We start from the raw sequence: 20,296 nt of genomic DNA on the forward strand, positions 1-20,296 counted from the left end.
TGTTGTGTTGTTAAAAAGGATCCCCAAGATATTGAACCTGGCCCATGTTGCTGCCGACTCCAACTGGCAGAAGGGTCACAGGAAGAAGCAGGGGGAGGGGAGGAGCACCAGTGAATTTATGCAGTTATTCAGTGAGGCAGAGGCCTGGCACGAAGGAACTACCTGTGCAAGCCCCCTTGGCAGAGAGGGGGTCTGTGATGTCCTCGGCACTGGAGCTACAGCCCAGGGATGGGGCAGTAAATGGAGCGGGGAAGATTTGTGAGCTGGGAACCCCTCTCCCCGGGGATTTCCCCTGCAGGCCTGTTTCAGTGTCTCTCTTTGCTCTTTCCCTGTGTAACCCAGTGGTTCTCAAACTTTTTGAACTGGTGACCCCTTGCACAAAGCAAGGTGCTGAGTGCGACCCCCCCCATCAATTCAAAACACATTTTTTCATATTTAACGTTATTTTAAATGCTTAATTTATAACCCAATTCTTTAAAATGAGTTTAACTTTTCTCACCACTTTTAAATTAAGCCTAGAACACACTTTGAATTATTGATATAAGCAGAAAAGGGTTTTTAAATAGTTACTGTTTGATACTGGGGGTGTAAAGACATTTGTCAATATCACTTTTCACAGCAGACTTTGCTCCATTGCCACCCTCACTTCTGCTGCCTGCAGAGCCGGGCGGTTTGTGTCCCCCACATAATAACCTCACCCCCCCCAGGGGCTGTAACCCCCAGTCTGAGAACTCCTGGGCTGCCCCCTTCCCGCTCTGGCTGGGACACTTGACCCCTGTCCCGTTCCCAGGGGGCACGTGCTCTCCTGGAGCTGGATCGGCCACTCCTGAGGGGAGCCAGAGCCGGGGGCAGGGGGAATGTCAATGGGGCCAGCAGCGCTGGGAGCCACAGACACAGGGGGGCAAAGATGGGCTGAGGAGGGGCCGCTTGTGGAGAGTCACTTCCCTGCCCGCCCCGCTCCGCCCCCGCTCTCCCCATCCCTGGGGCCTGCCTTAATTCAGACAGTCCCTTTCCCCTCATACCCCCAGTACATCAGTGATTGCGATAGCAGAGGGCAGGTTTCCTCTGGGGCACTGAGCTTTGCCAGGGGGGTGGTGGCTCCTTTCTTCCCTCACCCTGGAGTAAACTCAGCTTTTTATTCCATCCCTGATGATTCATGGAATAACAACAGCAGCATGAAGAAAGAGGTGGGCACAGCGGGTCTCGGGGTGGGGGAGCAGAGGGGTGCAAGCGGTGAGGTGGGCTGGGCTGGGCAGGGCAGGGGAGGGGACAGAGAGGCATGGGTGGCAGGCAGGACGGGTGTCACAGGAGGGGACAGAGAGGTGTGGGTGGTGGGCAGGACAGGTCTCAGGGGAGGGGCAGAGAGGTGTGGGTGGTGGGCATACCTTGGGGCAGAGGGTGTAGAGGCACAAGCAGCAGGCAAGGAGGCCTCTGGGGAGGAGAGGAACTAGCTCCTAGGGAGCTTCCAGTGCTCATGCCCAGCCTCCCCGCATGCAAGAGTCACGGGCCACCTGTTCTCTGGGTCTTCACTAACCAAGCCCCTCCCCAAGCTCTGTTGAGTTTGGGGAGGGGCTATCTACACATGGGTTAGGTTGATAGAATTGCATTGCTTAGGGGGGTAAATTTGTTTACACCCCTGAGTAATGTAGTTAAACCGACCTAATTTTGAAGCATAGACCTGTGCAAAGAATCACACACCCACCTTAGGAGTAAAACTTCACCTGCTCCTCTGCTTTACAGAATCCAAACACAAGCAAAGCTTGTCAGGCCCCTGTGGGGGTTGGCAGACAGTCAGGTTTGGGCAGACATCATGCTTTGACTAACAGCAGGCACTGTGGCTTAGCTGGTTAAAGCATCTGTTTAGTAAACAAGAGATCCTGGGTTCAACTCCCAGTGGTACCTTGGGGAGTGGCTTTTGGGGCACCAGGCATTGGCTATTGTCAGAAGACAAGATTCAGAGCTAGATGGACTATTGGTCTGGCCCAGTGTGGCTTTTCTTATGGTTTAAATTACACTCACAGGCACTGATAATAGAGTTACTGAAAGTTTGGGACTTAAGAGCTGATAGGTCAGTGGTCCAGTCCCCTCACAGATGATCCCCTCCCTCTGGGACAGGGGCAGGTCTGAGCTCTCACCCAAATGCTCATTGTGGCTGCCAGAATCTGTGGGCAGCTCATGTAGTTTATGCTGAGGGTTGAGTCCTGCTTTGTGCATCGTGTCTGAGAATGAAAATCCTAAACCGCCCTTTGAAATAACGAATGCAGCAGGACGTGTTATTGTCTCTGCCCCAAAGCAGACAGACCAATGGAGAAATGCCGTTGAGTCCAGGGTAATACTCCACTGCCTTTTTTGCTTGCTAAACTCCTTCTTATCTGCCCGGCCCAGGCTGTCCTCTGCCTCAGCCTGCTGCTCCCGGCCGGCTCTAGAGTCAAACATGCAGGGCCCCAGGGGAACAGAGGCTGGGACAGGGCAGCAGCCTGGGCTGGGCTGGGAAGATGTTGGGAGTTCTCGTTCCCTGAGAACTGGTCCGGCTCCCTTCTCAACAGCAAACAAACCAATTCCACGTCCCCTCCCCAGAAAAACCAGCCTGGAGCCAAGGGCAGCAGGGGACGATTCCCTGCAGTTCCCACCAAGGCAGGAGAGAACCCAGGGTGTTTCTAGCAGAGCTTATGGAACTGACGTGGGGAAACCAGCCTTTTATAACAGGCAGTTCCAGTTTAAGCTCAGTGTTTTTAACAATTTCTACAACATTAAATAACCCTTCAATCGTAGTGTCACCATCCATAAAATTGCTTCAGCCTTACAGGTTCCCAAGTGCAAAACTAAACATCTCTTCAAACACAAGGGAGTGGAGATCAGTCAGTGTTCAGAGTCATCCCACATAAAAGAACCATGTTGTGGTACATACTGGCCCTATCATGTGGCCATCGCCTTTCCCTCCTCCTCCAGAGTCAGAATGAGATCAGCTCACACTGAGGGGGTGCAACACCCCTGCCTTGGTCTCTATGCCATAGCTCCTATCAGCTCAGTGTCCTTCCCACAAGAGTTGGCTGCTGAGAGGGTTGCAATGGGATAAATGAAGGCAGAGGAGGATTGTTCCTCATGGGGGTTTTTTGTGTGTGGCTCTGTGATCCTGCTGGAAGAAGCATCATTTGAGTTTGTTTCAGTGGCTTGGGTTGGGCTCAGGTTGTGACCCTGAGCACAAGGGTTCCTGCACTCTGCTCCTAGCCCCTCAGGGAGTGGACAATGGAGCAGTTTCAGAAAGTGGCTAGAAAGTAGCCTAAGAAAGTGTAGCATAAGTGAGAAGAAAATCACCATCATCACCTCCCTGGTGGTCTAGTGGTTAGGATTTGGCATTTTCACTGCCAAGGCCTGGGTTCAATTCCCACTCAGGGAGAAGTGACTTTAAACCAAAGATGCTTCAGTTATTCTTCACTTGCAATGTGTGAACAAATCCATGGTGTTTTCCTGATTCCCCCCATCTTCCCACTGTCGCCATGGCAGGGCTGGTTCCAGCGCAGCAAGCAGGTGCCTGGGGCAGTCAATGGAAAGGGGAGGCTTCAGCAGCAATTCGGCCCTCTTGGAGGGAAGGACTTGCTGCCAAAAGGGGCAGAGGTAGAGCTGCTGCTGATTGCAGCTTTTTTATTTTTTTTTTCCGCTTGGGGTGGCAAAAATGCTGGATCTGCCCCTGCGCCATGGAAGACAATTTGTTAAATCCCAGATGAGTGGAGTTAAATCAGTTCTCAGCCTGAGTCCTTAGGTCTCAATCCTGAGGATATTGTCCCACCATGGGGCCATTTCCTGCCTCTCTTTCCTAGGGAAGCACAATTTTCCTTGCACAGACACAGGAACAGCAAGATCCTTCTCTGTCCCTTGTGCAAAGCAGGGGGCCAAATTCCATGGACACAATGGACAAGCAGGGGGCCCTGGGCACATCCAGCCCTGGCCATGAGATGTTCCCTCCCCTCTTTCTTTATGCCCCTGTTGTTATTTCATGGATTGTCTGGATGGGGGAAAAGCTGAGTTCACTGCAGCTGGAGGGGGAAAGAACCCGGAAAGTCTCAGGACCAAACCACTGCTACCAGGATCACTGAGGTGCTGGGGATCTGCATGGGAAAGGGACTGTGTGAATTGTCAAGATGGGGAATGAATAACAATCTACAGCTAGAGCCACCTCATTAACCACTGACACAGGGTAATCTTGCTGCAGATAGAAGGGAAACTGGGAGCGATACTTTGCTGCTCAGCCATTGAAACAGTGACCCAATTGCACGGCAGTGAATGTGCTGGGGAAAGCTGGACTTCACAGGCAGGTGGCAATAGCAGATCCTAGAGACACCTGGAGCTTCCCACCCCGCTGCTGCCACCAGGGTCAGGTGTTGAGCAACTCACAGCGCCCCTCCCCTCCCATTACCTTCCAGCAGGAGGTGGCAGCACCCCCCACCCAATGCAGGGGAGAGGGCTGAGTGTATCTCTGCACCCTGAGTCCAGGGCACCCACTCTCTCTGCCCCACACATCGAATCTGGCCCTGCTGCAAAGTGACCCTAAGAACCAGCAGCCTCCAGGACCGCAGGTTTGGCCCTCAGAGCAGGGAATGTGTCCCTCGTGCTGCTGTTAGGCCATTGGATGCTCTGGAAACAGGAGGGCTCTGAGTGTAACCTGCAGCCCAACTGGGGATGTAGCTCAGTGATAGAGCACATGCTTTGCATATGAGAGGTTCTGGCTTCAATCCCCTGCATCTTGAAGTTCCTTTCTTCACCCTGCTGCTTTGCTCATGCCCAGAGGGGATGTGGCCCTGCAGGAGCTTTAATCCTGCTCAGTAAGAGGTAAGTGCCAATTGCATGGAAGTTCTGGGGGGTTTCTGCTCCTAAGTCTCCTCAGTACATGTAAGATTCCCACCTGCTGTGCTGCTTGGGACAAGGGTAGATGAGAAGGGCGAATCCTCCAGCACTGGAGGGAAGGTCCCATCTGCACAGACTGAGAGGCAAGGAAACAGAGGGGCAGTCAGTGCTCAGAGAGGAGAGAGGTCAGTGATTTACACCCACCAGGGGACAGTCTTTTTGAGTATCACAGGGGTAGCTGTGTTAGTCTGGATCTGTAAAAAGAGACAGAGTCCTATGCCACCTTATAGACTAACAAACGTACAGGAGCATAAGTTTTCGTGGGTGAATCCCCACTTCGTCAGATGAATGGAGTGGGAATTCTGTGCCTGGCTAGCCAACTACAAAAGCAATTTCTCCTCCCTTGGTGTTCACATCTCAGCTGCTAGAAGAGGGTATCATCCTCCCTGATTGCACTAACCTCCTTATCTCTAGACTGTTTCTTGCCTGCATATTTATACCTGCCCCTGGAAATTTCCACTACATTCATCTGACGAAGTGGGGATTCACCCATGAAAGCTTATGCTCCAATATGTCTGTTACTCTGTAAGGTGCCACAGGACTCTTTGTCTTTTTGAGGTGAGTGCTGCTGGCTTGGGATGGTGCTGACGATGGATAGAAAAAAAGCTGGAGTCAATGACTGATGAGCCCACAGAAGGGGAAGGGGAATGGCAGCCCCACAGAAGGTCCTGGGTGCTCAGATGCCCCAGTTATTGCACCCTGGCCTGTCACAGAGAGAGAAAAGACACCGAGGGACCCAGCCCCCTACAGAGATGTCATGGACAGGAACCTGGTTGGGAGTGGGGTGAAGGTTCCCTGTGGGCAAAGGGAGCTGAAATCCCTCAGTGTCCTGGAATTTAAGCAATGGAAGCTTCAAACCCTGCACGGGTGTGGGCTGAGGTGCATCAGCAGAAGGTTGGACTGGACACGGGAGGCAGGTTTGTATAATTTTTGGTGGTGCCCAGAATGGGACTAAGTCCTGCCCCACACCTCACACACACCTGCCTAAGGCTTTGGGGGGGTGGAGTTTGGGGGTGAGAGAGGGAGAGGGGCTGGGCTCTGGGAGAGAGTTTGGGTGCAGGGGCTGGGCTCAGTCAGGGGGTTGGGGTGCAGGAGAGTGTGCAGCTGTGGGAAGAACAACTTGGGATTGCTTGGGGAAGCCACCTTTAAAAACATAAATGTAACATGCTAGTTACATTGTAATAAGACCAAATTAAATGGTTCAGGACAGAGCCATCTACAGTCTATTGTCCTGGTCAATGGGAGCCATCAAGAGTCCAAACCACTATTAATGGCCCACACTTTGCATCATTACAACAGAACCTCAGAGTTATAGTTCATATTTCTAGTTTCAGATACAGGAATGATCGGTTCATACAAATAGGATGAGCACACTCAGTCGATTATAAGCTTTGTAATGATACTGCACAAGAGACCTTTTGCATGAAACATAGTCCAGTCACTTTATATTCACACTCATTAGCATATTTTCATAAAACCCTATGGAGTGCAATGTCACAGCAGGGAAAGGGTTTTACTGCGGCACCTGGGAGCAGTCAAGTTTCATGTTCAGACTGTGGTATGAGTTCCTCCAGGTTTCTCGTAAGCACACAGGGACCTTAGCGGATGCTCTCCATACAGGAATGGCCCCGACGCGATAAAGCGATGGAAATTGCATTTTCCTTTTTCATTTTTGTATTTCCAATGACATTTCTGTTTGTGATTTCGTTTTGCTTTATATAACTGTGTTTTCTCCTGGATTTGATATTTAACTAAAAAAGGAATAAGGCCTCAGGGCACCGGATGGAGGAGCAGGCTGGGGCTAGGACGGCTAAGAGAGCGAGAGTAGCAGGTTTTCTGTATTGTTTCCTGCCCACATTTTCATGATTAGTTTCTCTGCTGCACGAAATTTGTTTCTTTTATACGTGAGCCTGGCTAGCTCAGTTGGTAGAGCATCAGATTTTTAATCTGAGGGTCCAGGGTTCAAGTCCCTGGTCAGGTGAAAAAGGAACCCTTCCTCTCAAAATAAAAGCAGGCATCTCTCCAGGATGTTATTTGACATCACCTTCTTTTCACTAGGAAGGGCCATGTACTGCCTGGGACTGAAGGGGCAACTTCCTCACATGCCCACTGGCCTCTCAGTCTGGATTAAGAAAGGCCTCTGGGAGCTGCAGCAAACTGCTGCATGACAACTTGGTTAGCAAATGCAGGGCTTTCCCCACAGGGTCATCCACACCAGAAGGCCTTGGGGGTTCCCTATTGGTCCCATGGTGTAAGGACCAACACTCGGGACTTTGAATCCTGCAATCTGAGTTCAAGTCTCGGTGGGATCTGAGGGCAATTCCTGTGCCACAAACCCTGCTGGGTCTTCCAAGGCTCTATCTTGCTTTCTCAAAGGCCATGAATGCCTGTCTTTTACCCGCTAGCTGTTGTGACTTGAGCACATGAGGGGATGTTTGATCCAGAAGCCTGGCCATGCCTGGAGTCCTGTAGGTAGGGATGCAAGCTCCATTTCCTCTGAGTCCTGAAGCTGGGCTGCAGCCTGGCCTAGGAGGCAGCCCTATTGGTTGACTTACTGGCCCAAAGTCACTTGGGCGATGTTGGTGTTCCCCAGGGATGCTGAAGGGCCTAAGGGAGGGAGGCTCAATACTCCCCCCTATCAGTCAGGGCAGAAGAGGAGGGCTGCAAGAGTGGGCAGGTTGATGGCTGGGCCTTCTCGCATTCGGTTGGGGATGAGGTGGGGAACGCAAACTGGGAGAAATGGTTGCTGGCCTGTGAGGAATGATTTGGCCGGTGGCGTAAGTGGACCTTGTCATTACCTACAAGGTTGTGATGCTCAAGACCCATCTGTGGGGAATTTCCTCAGCCAGGTATTTCCCTCTGCTCCACGAGTGCTGCTGAGACTGAACACGATGGCCTTCCACTTCTTGTGGGGCAATAGGACGTCCCTACTTAGTCAGGCGAAATGTGGCTTTTCTGCCGTATTAGAAGAGGGGTTGGGCCTGGTGGGCTTTGAAGCCTTGTATGGCTCTACTGTTTTGTGTTTCAATTTTCAGTGGTGGCTGAGCTGGAGGGCAGGTCAGACCCGAAGGGAATGGTGGGGCAACTGCAAAGAACACAACTGACTCTTCCGATATGGCCGTATTTTCTTTTTACCCCACTGGGTGCAGCACCGGGTATGGGATGGCGAATGGTGGGGGGAGGCCCTCCCCCTCTAGTGTTCTTCTACCCCCACCTTACACCCTACACGATTTTCAGTGGGTGGCTAGGTGGAAGGTGCTTGCAGGATGGCTTCATCCGCAACAGTGGCCACCCTCACAGCAGCGGCGGCCACAGCAGCGAGGCCCCCACCTTTGGCTCAGTCTGAACAGAGGTCAATGTACCACTTGGTGAGACAACGTCCCCGCCCCCCGAGCGTCATGCTGCCCAAGTCCCCGCTCCCCGAGTGTCATGCTGCCCAAGGCCCCGCCCCGCGAGCGGCACCCAAGCCCCGCCCCCCGAGCGGCGCCCCACCCAGTCCCCACCCTGAGCATTGCCCCGCCCACGTCCCCGCCCCTGAGCGTCATGCCGCCCAAGGCCCCGCCCCCGAGCATCACCCAAGCCCCGCCCCCCGAGCGGCACCCCGCCCAGTCCCCACCCTGAGCGGCGCCCCGCCCAAGGCCCCGTGCCCCGAGCATCACGCCACCCAAGGCCCCGCCCCCCCGAGCGTCACCCTAGCCCCGCCCCCCCAGTGGCGCCCCGCCCAGTCCCCACCCTGAGCATTGCCCCGCCCACGTCCCCGCCCCCGAGCGTCACGTCGCCCAAGTCCCCGCCCCAGCCGAAGCACCGCCCAAGTCCCAGCCCCCCCAACACGGCACCACGCCTCCTAAGACCCGCCTCCCCCCAGCGCCGCCTGGCCAAACAAAAAAAATAAAAACAAACCCCGAGTGCCGCCCCCTCCCAAGGTGCCGCCCCAAGCACGTGCTTGGTAGGCTGGTGCCTGGAGCCGGCCCTGCCCCTGCCTTTCCACACTTTTGTTTTTCTGAAGCTTTAATGGAGGGTACTTTGGATAATGATGTGAAATGTTTTGGGGGGTTGTTCGTTTTGTTTTGTTTGGGACAAAGTATGATGAAGGTCTGCTGTATTCCACTGGAATATTTGGAGTAAAAGATCCATGGGCAACCATGGAGACAAATGTTTTCTGCCTTTTCAACAGTCTCAAGGTAAAGACAGCACAGGTTACGGCAGCTGTGTGGCAATAATCGTAGTTGGTGGCTGAGTTATTAGGGACAAAGTGCACTACCTTAAAGAACTAAATATAGGAGTAAGTGGTTTAAAGAAGTAAGTGGAAAAGTTACAAATACCTTTTGCAAAAAGTGATAATACAGGGCTTGGAGGAAAGTAAAAGTTTGGGAGGTGTGAAAATGGTACAGGTAACAGTTGTGAAGATGTTAAAGGCGACAGTTGTGGTGTTACAAGAAGCAAGTTTTTAGTTTAATAATAGAACCCGGTATAGAAATGTAACTGTATGTGCAGCTCCGTGCAGTCATATTGGATGGAAGCTTGGTAATTAAATTGTATCGGGGGGTCAGGTAGAGTGGCTACTACCACCAGGATGCTTTTGTCCCCAGAAGCCTTTACAGGTATTTTGAGGGGGGATGGGCCCTTTTCCCACAGAAATGGTCTATAGGGGACGCCTGCAGGCAGCAAGCGGAGGATTAATCTGATCAAAATTATTTGACTAGTGGGTAATTTAATCAAAATCACTAAAGGAATGTCAGGGGTTTCTAGTGGAACTTAACTTGGCTGCCCCGGCTGTCTCTAGTTGTACAAGATGGGAGTGTAATCAGCAGGGGCGGCTCTAGACATTTAGCTGCCCCAAGCACGGCGACATGACGCGGGGGGAGCTCTGCCGGTTGCCGGTCCCGTGGCTCTGGTGGACCTCCCGCATACATGCCTGCGGAGGGTCCACTGGTCCAGCAGCTCCACCGAAGCCGCGTGGGACCAGCGGACCCGCCGCAGGCACGCCTGCGGGAGGTCCACCGGAGCCGCCTGTCGCCGTCCTGGCGACCGGCAGAGCGCCCCCCGCGGCATGCCGCCCCAAGCACATGCTTGGCGTCCTGGGGTCTGGAGCCGCCCCTGGTAATTGGGGTACAGTTGTGTAAAAAGAGTAATCACAGTGCAAGGGATGTTAGACCAAATAGAATTGTGTGCGCACAGGAAAAGGAAAAGGGGAGCAATGATTGGCACACTGAGCCTTGGGGTGGCTCTGGGGGATCTGACTGTCACTTTGGGGGTGCATGAAAACTCTGTGGGCATGGGGAGGCAGTCACAGCTTGTGTAAAATTAATATGGCTGATATAATGGAGGTTAAATGATTTCCCAGGACATGTGCAGTGTATATTGGAGAAGGGGTAAAAGAAATGCAAACAAAACATGGTACTTCATTAAAATCCTGTTAAGGCTCCAACAGGAGCCAGAATAGATTGTGCTTTCTTTTTCAGATCTCTGTGTGTTTCGGAGCAGGAGATGAAAGTGAAAAGTAATCGGAACTCTGGAGGAAGTGGAACCTGTCCCTTTTAAAAACAGTCTCTGAGCTGCTGATAGCATTGGATCCAGAGGCAAGCCAAGAAAGCCTCTGTGTGAATGCAAATTACCTAGCTGATGGGGGAGGGAAGGAGGGAAACTGCCCATAAGTAGCAGCACAAAGAACCTGCAAATAATAAATACATCTGGTCAGCAAACAAGCTACTAGAATACTGAGATTTTGGCCCTCCAGAAAAGGGCCCTGACATCCCCCTCAACCCCCCAACCTGCCCTGTCCCTGGGTCCCTTCAAGCCCCCCATCCACCCCCTCCCCCAGCCCTGCCCTGCCCTGCCCCCCTGGGAACCCCTCAGTCCTGCTACCCAAACTCCCCGTAGTTCACCCCCCAGCCTCCCCCTCATCCCCAGCGCACCCTCCCCCACCCTGTCTTCTCTCTGTGGCCTTTTCCTTTACCCTGTCAATGTGCTGCCTCCCCGAGTGTCGTCCTCCCACCCCGCCCCCATCAACTCCAACCCATTTCTCCAGGGCTGGGTCCCATGTCCCTGTCACCCCACGGCCCCCTCCATCCCCAGTGTGTGAGTCCCTCATCTCCACTCTCTGCTCCCCCCAACCTGCCAGGGTCCCCTTTTCAGCCCCCGTGGGGCCCTTCAACCCACCCCACCCATCCTCTCTGGGGTCTCTAAATCCCCCATTCCCACAGTGCACCTTGGTAGCCCTACCCTCCTCTACCCCTAAATCCCCCTAGTCCCTTCCCTTGGGTCCTCCTGGACTCCCAACCCCACACTCCGGCCCCCCTCATATATACCAGTCACTCATTCACACACTGAGCCAGGCCCTCGGGGCCCCACTACCCACCAAACTTTCTCCATCCGTGAGCCCAGGGAAGCGGGAGCAAGCTCCCAGTTTGGCTGGGCTTGGTGTCGGTGTGTGTGCTGGGCTCACAAAGGCATTTTGCTCCCTTGGAGTGGGGTGTGGTTTTTTGGCCAAAGGTGACACGGTTTGGTAGCCCTGTGGATGCCATGTGGTGTCTGGAATGGGGCGTGTGTGTTCCCACGATGCCCCTTCCCCTCTGCCTGCAGAGCTGAGGACAGACAGTGTTATATCCTTGGGGCAGCCGGTGTAGGAAGCAATCACTTGAGGCCAGAGAGCAGGCAGCTAACCAAAACCTCCATTTTATTTACAGATATACAGAGAGCTCACTCAGCCGGTTGAAACCGGCTGAGCTATCCCTTAATAGTCTAACTCAGTTGCCATAGTAACAAAACCCATGACAACCAAATACACAACATATTCCTCCCCCCTAATAAGAACATCCCTAACTAAAACACACACTAAACTAGAGAAGGAAGGTAGACTGCCTCCATTCCCGGCTAAACCCTGGGGATTATTTTGCCCCATAACCGTGGGTTCGCCCTAACTAAAGATCCAGCCGATGAGGAGGCCTTCTGTCTCTAGGTGGATTACGGCGAACTTCTGGTGTTGTTGCACCCGAAAGTACTAGGGGCTCAGGGTCCGCAGCACGAATAGGTGAGGAGGTGGTATCAGCTCGTGCTGGGCAAAGGGGTATCTCAGCTGCAGGCAGTAATGGAGAACAGTCAGGAACAGGTGACTCATGATTCGGTGTCTCACCAGGAGGGGTGAAGTCAGACCCCTCAACTGCAGATGGGTCCTGAAGACTGGCATGACCTGGCAACAGCTGATCTACATGTTGCCGCCAGGTAAGATTCTCTGCAGTCCAGACTGTATAGGAAACAGGTCCTGTTTGAGTGATGACTGTGGCCGGGACCCATTTAGCTCTGGAAGTATAATTCCGAAGGGTAGGCGACAGTATCGATAAAGCCCCTTATGAGTCACAATAGTCAACAGCTCTTGGGACTTTTCATCGACGTGCATCTGTAAATATGCTTGACTCAGATCAATCTTACTGAACTTTTGTCCCCCAGCCAGGCCTGCGAAGAGGTCATCGATGCGGGGAAGCGGTATTGCTCTGCACACAACACTGGGTTGACAGTGACTTTAAAATCACCGCAAATCCGGAGAGAGCCATCTTTCTTCACTATTGGAACGATAGGAGTGGCCCATGAGCTATGGGTAACTGGTATTAGGACTCCATTGGTGACCAGGCGCTCCAGGTCTGCTTCAACTTTTGGCCTGATGGCATATGGCACAGTTCGGGCTTTCAGATATTTTGGTGGACTGCCAGGTTTAATGTTCAATGTCACAGTGATTCCCTTCATACTTCCCAAATCATCTCCAAAAACAGCAGCATGTTTCCTTAGTATAGGGGTTAGACTGGTTTCTTCTTTAGTCATCCGGTGCACTTCTGCCCAGTTCAGCTGAATCTTCCCAAGCCAAGACCTACCCATTAAGGCTGGGTAGTCACCTCTCACCACAAACAGTGGCAATTTAGCCGCCTGTCCATTGAGCTCCACCTTAACATCAATAGTGCCCAACATGGGCACAGCTTCACCTGTATACGTCTTCAGAACAGTTTTTGTTGCCTTAAGCGGAAGATGCTGTAGCTTTTCCTTATACACAGTCTCAGGAACCAGTGAGACAGCTGCACCGGTGTCTAGTTCCATGCGTATAGGTTTGCCCTCCAATAAGGGGGTTACCCAGTATTAATGTGAGCCCCGCTGCCAAAGACAAAACATGCAGTGGCACTTCCTCTTGTGAGGAGGTGTCACCTTGATCATCCTGGGTCTGCTCTAGGGTATGCAAGGTTCCTCTTTTTGTCGGCCAGACCACAGGCCTCTTTTTCTTTTGTTTACAGGCATACTCAATGTGTCCCTTTTTGCCACAGTGTCGACACACCAGGTCCTTATACCAGCGTTCTGATGCCTGGTGACCCAGCTTACCACAGCGGTAACATTCTTGACTCTGCACCGTTTTGTGGGTCAGTTCTTGTGACACTTTTTGCACCCTAGGGGATACACCGATGTATTGTGCCTCCCTTGTAGCCAGTTCCATGGAGACAGCAATATCAACAGCCTTCTGTAATGTAAGCTGAGCCTCTGTCAGTAGGCGCTTCCGTATAGCTTCACTGCAGAGGCCACACACTAACCTGTCACGCAGGGCATCATTTAACATCTCTTTAAATTCACAGTGTTCTGCTAGCTTTTTTAAAATGGCTACAAATTGTACAACTGTTTCATCTTCCTTTTGGTCTCTTTTGTGGAACCTATATCTTTCAGCAATTACCAGTGGTTTTGGGGAGAAATGAGACCCCAGGATTTCCACAATGTCACTGTAAGATTTAGTCTCAGGCTTAACAGGGTGTAGTAAGCTGCGTAGCAGAGAGTAGGTTTTAGCCCCTACAACAGTTAAGAATATTGGCACCTTCTTCGCTTCTGTAATGTCATTTGCAATACCAAAAAGCTCAAAACGCTCAGTATACACATGCCACTGCTCTGTATTCTCATCAAAAGGCTCCAGGGGCCTGGTCAGAGTAGCCATGATTTTTAGTTTCACTTTCACAGTCAGTGCAAACAAGCAGCTTTTTTGTTTGTTTGTTCTTTACCTTAACTTCTACTTCCTTCTGTTACTGGAGCAGCACCGGAATCCCATCCTCGTCGCCAGTGTTATATCCTTGGGGCAGCCGGTGTAGGAAGCAATCACCTGAGGCCAGAGAGCAGGCCGCTAACCAAAACCTCCATTTTATTTACAGATATACAGAGAGCTCACTCAGCCGGTTGAAACAGGCTGAGCTATCCCTTAATAGTCTAACTCAGTTGCCATAGTAACAAAACCCATGACAACCAAATACACAACAGACAGGTCTGAGGAGCAGAGCCGGAGTTCTGGGAAGGAGAAGAGCAATATGAAGATCGAGTCTAAGATGAGACCAGGTGACTTGGACTAACAGAGACTTGGTGGGATAACTCACATGTCTGGCGTACTGTCATGGATGGATATAAACTGTTCAGGAAGGACAGGCAGGGCAGAAAAGATGGGGGAGTTGCATTGTATGTAAGAGAGCAGTATGACTGCTCAGAGCTCCAGTATGAAACTGCAGAAAAACCTGAGAGTCTCTGGATTAAGTTTAGAAGTGTGAGCAACAAGGGTGATGTCGTGGTGGTAGTCTGCTATAGACCACCAGACCAGGGGGATGAGGTGGACAAGGCTTTCTTCCGGCAACTAGCAGAAGTTACTAGATCGCAGGCCCTTGTTCTCATGGTAGACTTTAATCACCCTGATATCTGCTGGGAGAGCAATACAGCAGTGCACAGACAATCCAGGAAGTTTCTGGAAAGTGTAGGGGACAAGTTCCTGGTGCAAGTGCTGGAGGAACCAACTAGGGGCAAAGCTGTTCTTGACCTGCTGCTCATAAACAGAGAAGAGTTAGTAGGGGAAGCAAAAGTGGATGGGAACCTGGGATGCAGTGACCATGACATGGTCGAGTTCAGGATCCTGACACAAGGAAAAAAGGAGAGCAGCAGAATACAGACCCTGGACTTCAGAAAAGCAGACTTTGACTCCCTCAGGAAGCTGATGGGCAGGATCCCCTGGGAGAATAACATGAGGGGGAGAGGAGTCCAGGAGAGCTGGCTGTATTTTAAAGAATCCTTATTGAGATTGCAGGAAAAAAACCATCCTGATCTGTAGAAAGAATAGTAAATATGGCAGGCAACCAGCTTGGCTTAACAGTGAAATCCTTGCTGATCTTAAACGCAAAAAAGAAGCTTAAAAAAAGTGGAAGATTGGACAATTGACCAGGGAGGACTATAAAAATATTGCTCAGGCATGTAGGAGTGAAATCAGGAAGTCCAAATCACACTTGGAGTTGCAACTAGCAAGGGATGTTAAGAGTAACAAGAAGGATTTCTTCAGGTATGTTAGCAACAAGAAGAAAGTCAAGGAAAGTGTGGGCTCCTTCCTGAATGAGGGAGGCAACCTAGTGACAGAGGATGTGGAAAAAGCTAATGTACTGAATGATTTTTTTGCCTCTGTCTCCACAAACAAGGTCAACTCCCAGACTGCTGCACTGGGCAGCACAGTATGGAGAGAAGGTGACCAGCCCTCTGTGGAGAAAGAAGTGGTTCGGGACTTTTTAGAAAAATTGGAAGAGCACAAGTCCATGGGGCTGGATGCGCTGCATCCAAGGGTGCTAAAGGAGTTGCTGGATGTGATTGCAGAGCCATTGGCCATTATCTTTGAAAACTCATGGTGAATGGGGGAGGTCCTGGATGACTGGAAAAAGGCTACTATAGTGCCCATCTTTAAAAAAGGGAAGGAGGAGGATCCAGGGAACTACAGGCCAGTCAGCCTCACCTCAGTCCCTGGAAAAATCATGGAGCAGGTCCTCAAGGAATCAATTCTGAAGCACTTAGAGGCGAGGAAAGTGATCAGGAACAGCCAGCATGGATTCACCAAGGGCAAGTCATGCCTGACTAACCTAATTGCCTTCTATGAGGAGATAACTGGGTCTGTGGGTGAGGGGAAAGCAGTGGATGTGTTATTCCTTGACTCTAGCAAAACTTTTGATATGGTCTCCCACAGTATTCTTGCCAGCAAGTTTAAAGAACTGTGGGCTGGATGATTGGACTATAAGGTGGATAGAAATCTGGCTAGATCGTCAGGCTCAACAGGTAGTGATCAACGGCTCCATGTCTAGTTGGCAGCCCGTTTCAAGTGGAGTGCCCCAAGAGTCGGTGCTGGGGCCGGTTTTGTTCAATATCTTCATTAACGATCTGGAGGATGGCATGGACTGCACTCTCAGCAAGTTTGCTGATGACACTAAACTTGGAGGAGTGGTAGATACAGTGGAGGGTAGGGATAGGATACAGAGGGACCTAGATAAAGAAACCTGATGAGGTTCAACAAGGAGAAGTGCAGAGTCCTGCACTTAGGACGGAAGAATCCCATTCACTGTTACAGACTAGAGACCGAATGGCTAGGAAGCAGTTCTGCAGAAAAGGACCTAGGAGTTACAGTGGACGAGAAGTTGGATATGAGTCGACAGTGTGGCCTTGTTGCCAAGAAGGCTAATGGCACTTTGGGCTGTATAAATAGGGGCATAGCCAGCAGATCGAGGGATGTGATCATTCCCCTCTATTTGACATTGGTGAGGCCTCATCTGGAGTACTGTGTCCAGTTTTGGGCCCCACAGTACAAGAAGGATGTGAAAAAATTGGAAAGAGTCCAGCGGAGAGCAACAAAAATGATTAGGGGGCTGGAGCACATGACTTATGAGGAGAGGCTGAGGAAACTGGGATTGTTTAGTCTGCAGAAGAGATGAATGAGCAGGGGATTTGATAGCTGCTTTCAACTACCTGAAAGGGGGTTCCAGAGAGGATGGATCTAGACTGTTCTCAGTGGTACCCAATGACAGAACAAGGAGTAATGGTCTCAAGTTGCAGTGTGGGAGGTTTAGGTTGGATATCAGGAAAAAACTTTTTCACTCACAGAGTGGTGAAGCACTGGAATGGGTTCCCTAGGGAGGTGGTGGAATCTCCTTCCTTAGAGGTTTTTAAGGTCAGGCTTGACAAAGCCCTGGCTGGGATGCTTTAGTTGGGAATTGGTCCTGATTTGAGCAGGGGGTTGGGCTAGATACCTCCTGAGGTCCCTTCCAACCATGATATTCTATGATTCTATGACTTCTGCGGGGGGAGGCATGCTGGACAGCGCCAAGGATTGGGGAGACAACCAGGTGTGAGCCCAGGGTGCAGAGAGAGCTGGGGGAGGGTCTGTGTGTCTGTAACACTTCCCTGTCCACTCCCACAGATGGAGTCCAAGAGAGATAGGAAGGAGAGGACGAGAACCCCAGTACTAAAGAAAAATAAGGTGCATCCTAGCTGGACCTGGGGCTCTGTGGGGTTAATACCAGTGGAAGGGACAAGAGTCTCTTGTGCAGCGTGACTATGCTGGGTGCAGGAGCAGTGGGGTGCTTTCCAATTGTAGCTGTGACAACATCATGCAAAGGGGGTTCAGGGTAAGCCCTGGGGTGTGGGTGATGCGAGAAGGAGAGCCTAGCCATCACGGCAGATTGTGATGATAACTTTTGTTTTTCCCTCTTGTGTTGTGTTTGGCACCAAGGGGAAAGAAATGTGGGGGTGGAGAGGGAGGGGAAGAGGGGAAAGAGTCCAGCCCAGTGGTGAGATGGAAAACGAGTGAGAGCAGAAGCGTTGTTGATGCCAGGCAAGACAATCACCAACGAAATCATGCTGCCCCGAGCATGGTGAGATTTTCCCAGGGCCCCCCGAGTTGCCCGAGGCCCCTGGGCATGGGCCCCCTGTGCGTTAAGCCGCCACTGCAATGGCTGCAGGGCTCAGGATACCGCTTCCCAGCATGCCTGGAATGCCGGGCGGAGACGGAACATGCGGGGAGCTACCACCAGAGCCAATCAGAAGTCAGCGCTCGGAGACAAAGGGGTCAGTTTATATTTGGTTGTTGGCTGTTGGTGGAGTGGAGCAGAGGGAGCCAAGCAGAAGTTAGCGCTCGGAGACAAAGGGGTCAGTTTACATTTGGTTATTGGCTGTTGGTGGAGTGGAGCAGAGGGAGCCAATCAGAAGCCAGCGCTCGGAGACAAAGGGGTTGGTTTCCATTCGGTTGTTGGCTGTTGGTGGAGTGGAGCTGAGGGAGACGCGTCACAGCCTGGGAGGTGCCCATTGACACTCAGACCGAAGACCCGGTAAGAATCCCTTTTGCTTGTTTTCCTTGTGAATTTCAAGCCGGCCAAGGAGCACAGGGCAGCATCAGCCCCTAGAGAACTGATACTCAACTCCCATTCTGCTGCGCAGGGGCTGGGAGGGAGCTGGTTGGGGCGGGTCGGGCCCCTTGTCCAATGCTGTGATTGTTGATGGGTTACTAGTCTAGTTGCTCCTGTTCTTTCCTTAACCCCAGGCCTTTCTTCCCTCTGCCCAATAAGCTCCCTCACTTGTTGTGTTGTTACTGGGAGATTGTGATAGATTTGTACCCTTGTGCCTGGATGACAATCCTAGTCTGTTATTGGGCACCAAACACTTCCCCAGGGCACAGCAGCCCTTGTGACTCAGGCACTAGGAGGGGCCCCCTGGGGTGGAGTCAGCAGGGGCCAAGAGAGTCCTGCACTTCGGACGGAAGAATCCCATGCACCGTTACAGGCTGGGAACCGCCTGGCTAAGCAGCAGTTCTGCAAAAAAGGACCTGGGGATTACAGTGGACAAGAAACTAGATATGAGTCAGCAGTGTGCTCTTGTTGCCAAGAAGGCTAATGGCATTTTGGGCTGTATAAGTAGACGCATTGCCAGCAGATCAAGGGACATGATCATTCCCCTCTATTCGACATTGGTGAGGCCTCATGTGGAGTACTGTGTTCAGTTTTGGGCCCCACACTACAAGAAGGATGTGGAGAAATTGGAAAGAGTCCAGCGGAGGGCAACAAAAATGATTAGGGGGCTGGAGCACATGACTTATGAGGAGAGGCTGAGGGAACTGGGATTGTTTAGTCTGCAGAAGAGAAAAGTGAGGGGGGATTTGATAGCAGCTTTCAATTACCTGAAGGGGGGTTCCAAAGAGGATGGAGCTCAGCTGTTCTCAGTGGTGGCAGATGACAGAACAAGGAGCAATGGTCTCAAGTTGCAGTGGGGAGGTCTAGGTTGGATGTTAGGAAACACTATTTCACTAGGAGGATGGTGAAGCACTGGAATGGGTTCCCTAGGTGGAATCTCCATCCTCAGAGGTTTTTAGGGCCTGGCTTGACAAAGCCCTGGCCGGGATGATTAAGTTGGGGTTGGTCCTGCTTTGAGCAGGGGGTTGAACTAGATACCTCCTGAGGTCCCTTCCAACCCTGAGATTCTATGATTCTAAGGACCCAGGTTCCATCCCCCCTGAGGCAAGACAGGCCCATTGCTGAGAGGCTTTGTTGCCCCAGACTCACGGCTGCTCCCTGCTCAGTTCCAGGATGGACGTGCTGAGAAGGTATCTCAGGAGGAAGGTGGCCCCGGAGCCAGAGGGAGCAGCTGCCAGCGTCCCCAGACAGAGAGCTGCCCCTCCATCCGCATGGCATGTGAAGCAGGCCCCGGCCACCCCAGGAGATGGTCCTGCTCGGCCTTGCTCACTGGGAGGAAACCAGCCCCCAGGGCTGGTGCTGAGCAGAGAGAGACAACATCCAGGCCGAGATGGAGGTGGCCTAAGTTCAATCTGGGCAGGCAGGACTCAGCCCATGGCAGGAGCCAGGCAACGCAGCTCTGGGTTTGCTTCTGCTGGAAGGCCTGCCCTCATCCCAGCTGCGTGGGCCAGCAGGAAGCATTCCCAGGGCAGGAGCTGGGGGATCGCTGCCTCAGCTGCTTAACTGTTGCCGGAGAGGAGAGCAGCTACTCTCTGGAGGTTCTCTGCAACACGGAGGCTGAGTGGTCCTCCACTGCAGGTGAGGAGACCCCCTGGGCATGGGGAGGAGCAAGGGCCATTAACACCCAGTCGCTCTGTCCCAGTCATTGTGGGGATCCCAGCCCAGGGGTCTGGCCAGAGCCACGTGAGCTCAATGACATCAGCGGGAGTTGCAGAGCCACCCCCTGCAATGGGGCATGGGGGGAGCTTCTGGGAAGTGGGTCCCTGATGATTTGGAGCAACTCCCAGGGAGGATGGGACAGTGAAGGGCCCACTCTGCCATGGGGCCACAGGGCTGAGGGTCTATGGGAGGGGCAGTGTGGGGAACTCTCTGCCATGGGGCTCTGGGACTGAGGGGCAGTGTGGGGATCTCTCTGCCATGGGGCCCTGGGACTGAGGGGTCTGTGGGAGGGGCAGTGTGGGGATCTCTCTGCCATGGGGCCATAGGGCTGAGGGTCTGTGGGAGGGGCAGTGTGGGGAACTCTCTGCCATGGGGCTCTGGGGCTGAGGGGTCTGTGGGAGGGGCAGTGTGGGGAACTCTCTGCCATGGGGCCCTGGGGCTGAGGGGCAGTGTGGGGATCTCTC

The 20,296-nt window shown here is 52.3% G+C and overlaps 2 non-coding genes across 2 annotated transcripts; both read left to right on the forward strand.

The window, feature by feature from the left end:
• The first annotated feature begins 3,325 nt into the window (after positions 1 to 3,325).
• Positions 3,326 to 3,397, forward strand: TRNAE-UUC. Its single transcript has one exon. It is a non-coding gene; the product is annotated as a tRNA-Glu (tRNA).
• A 3,413-nt stretch (positions 3,398 to 6,810) lies between these two features.
• TRNAK-UUU lies at positions 6,811 to 6,883 on the forward strand. The gene has a single exon. It is a non-coding gene; the product is annotated as a tRNA-Lys (tRNA).
• The last annotated feature ends 13,413 nt before the right edge of the window (positions 6,884 to 20,296 follow it).

The sequence above is a fragment of the Mauremys mutica genome, chromosome 8 (assembly GCF_020497125.1).
Source record: "Mauremys mutica isolate MM-2020 ecotype Southern chromosome 8, ASM2049712v1, whole genome shotgun sequence".
In the NCBI taxonomy this organism is placed as follows: Eukaryota; Metazoa; Chordata; order Testudines; family Geoemydidae; genus Mauremys; species Mauremys mutica.